The sequence below is a fragment of the Anopheles funestus genome (assembly GCF_943734845.2).
Source record: "Anopheles funestus chromosome X unlocalized genomic scaffold, idAnoFuneDA-416_04 X_unloc_44, whole genome shotgun sequence".
Taxonomy (NCBI): domain Eukaryota; kingdom Metazoa; phylum Arthropoda; class Insecta; order Diptera; family Culicidae; genus Anopheles; species Anopheles funestus.
The window spans coordinates 102,501-105,000 of NW_026045170.1; the positions used below are offsets into that span (position 1 = coordinate 102,501).

At 49.0% G+C, this 2,500-nt stretch overlaps 1 non-coding gene across 1 annotated transcript; it reads right to left on the reverse strand.

Moving 5' to 3' along the window:
• Nucleotides 1-511: 511 nt before the first annotated feature.
• LOC125773661 (5.8S ribosomal RNA) lies at nt 512-669 on the reverse strand. Its single transcript, XR_007420282.1, has one exon. It is a non-coding gene; the product is annotated as a 5.8S ribosomal RNA (ribosomal RNA).
• Nucleotides 670-2,500: the final 1,831 nt, after the last annotated feature.

Here is a 2,500-nt window from a genome sequence, read left to right on the forward strand (position 1 = left end):
TCGATCTCTCAACAACAACTCCCGGTCGACTTGGTCGACTTGGACCCACGATGTCTCCCCCCGAGCATGTCGAGCCAACTGCACCACTATTGTATTGGACAACATGTTCCCCTCGGGCATCGATGGGTTAATCATGCACCACTATTATAAAACCCTTTGACGTTTTCCCCCAAGCACGTTGATCCAGTATTACGACGGATACGGTCAACGAAATCTTGGACATCAAAGAGGTTTTCGATTGAATTTCCCCATGTTTCACAACGTACTCTTAGCGGTATCCTACGATACGTCTCACTCTATTTGTGTGTGTGCGCGTTTACGTGCGTGCGATTTATGCGGTTCACCCCTTTACTTTCAGCGCCCTGCGGTCCCAACAAAGGTCCCGAGCACGCCATTATGCACAGTGTGGAAGCGTGTTTCCCCCACGACACTAGACGGGCTGCTCGCCATAGTGTTCTATTGTGGCACGCTCCACCCTGAAGTTTGGTTTGTTGTATATCAAGGAATTGATAGGCACTCAAGAATGTGTGCATCGGCCGGGTTTAATCGTCCGACGCGCAATATGCGTTCAACTTATCGGTGTTCATGTGTCCTGCAGTTCACATTGTGACGCGCATTTAGCTGCGGTCTTCATCGATCCATGAGCCGAGTGATCCCCTGCCTAGGGTTTTATAGTAAGGTTCCCAATGTAACACAATCCCGGTGGTACGTCCAAAGACTAACTTTCTGACTAAGTTGTCTTTATTACCCAATAGTCCCAGGCCTTGTGACTTGTGGCTCATGTCTACGCCCATGGCCACCATTCGCTAAGATAGTTTTGAAGTCACTTTGAAGGCCCAGGAACAACTCTCTTAGCACATCGGTTAACCTGGCGCCGCAGTCAACTCATGTGCTTGGATCGGATCGAGCTATTGAGTATTGGGCCTGCATACTCGCTCATCCGTATCCTTTGCGTACCGCCCCATGGCCCTTGTATGTCTGCACCACAGTTCCTGTTCGTTCCGTGCCTATGGCCGGATACGTATTGCACATCGGTATACCTGTCGCTACTCAGGCAACTCGTGTGCGTGGATTGGATCGAGAACATGGTGTGTGCCCCATGTTATAATTGATAGTCCATATCCACTTTATAGGTTAAAGTCATAAGTTGTGATTGCACAACCATTCTTCATAAGAGTTTAATCACTCTTCAACTAACTTTCGTTCTGGTGTCTTGGTATCAAATCGCGTAAGACACAAGATTCTACTGGCCAAATAGAATCTAGCACATTGGTTAACCTGGCGCCGCAGTCAACTCATGTGCTTGGATCGGATCGAGCTATTGAGTATTGGGCCTGCATACTCGCTCATCCGTATCCTTTGCGTACCGCCCCATGGCCCCGTCCTTAGAGTTAATGACTAGTAGGCTTAACTCTTTGTATGTCTGCACCACAGTTCCCGTTCGTTCCGTGCCGTGGCCGGATACGTATTGCACATCGGTATACCTGTCGCTACTCAGGCAACTCGTGTGCGTGGATTGGATCGAGCTCATGGGGTGTGTAGAGATTCCATGTTATAATTGCAAGTCCATATCCACTTTATAGGTTAAAGTCATAAGTTGTGATTGCACAACCATACTTCATAAGAGTTTAATAACTCTTCAACTAACTTTCGTTCTGGTGTCTTGGTATCAAATCGCATAAGACACAAGATTCTACTGGCCAAATAGAATCTAGCACATTGGTTAACCTGGCGCCGCAGTCAACTCATGTGCTTGGATCGGATCGAGCTATTGAGTATTGGGCCTGCATACTCGCTCATCCGTATCCTTTGCGTACCGCCCCATGGCCCCGTCCTTAGAGTTAATGACTAATAGGCTTAACTCTTTGTATGTCTGCACCACAGTTCCCGTTCGTTCCGTGCCGTGGCCGGATACGTATTGCACAACAGTAGATACCATCACCTGACGTATCTAACACACCACTATTGTAACTCGTCGTCGAAGGACCTTTCAAGTGCCTGATGGCCAGGGGAGCTCTTACACGGCACGGAGACACAGTGATGCTCGCCCATCACAGTGTACAACGATCGAGTTTGCTTAAGTGTCTGGGTACCTACACACCAGACACAATGCAATGGCCACGGATCCACACAAGGCACATCACATGCAGAAAGCTTCACCAGATTATGACACATACCACACTCTTGTAACTCGTCGTCGAAGGGGCGTTCAAAGTGCCTTACGGCTAGGGGAGATCTAGCACGGCACGGAGACACAGTGATGGTTGCCCATCAAAGTGTACAACGATCGAGTTTGCTTTCCGCGCAAGCGTTCTAAGTGTCTGGGTACCTACACACCAGACACAATGCAATGGCCACGGATCCACACAAGGCACATCACATGCAGAAAGCTTCACCAGATTCTGACACATACCACACTCTTGTAACTCGTCGTCGAAGGGGCGTTCAAAGTGCCTTACGGCTAGGGGGGATCTAGCACGGCACGGAGACACAGTGATGG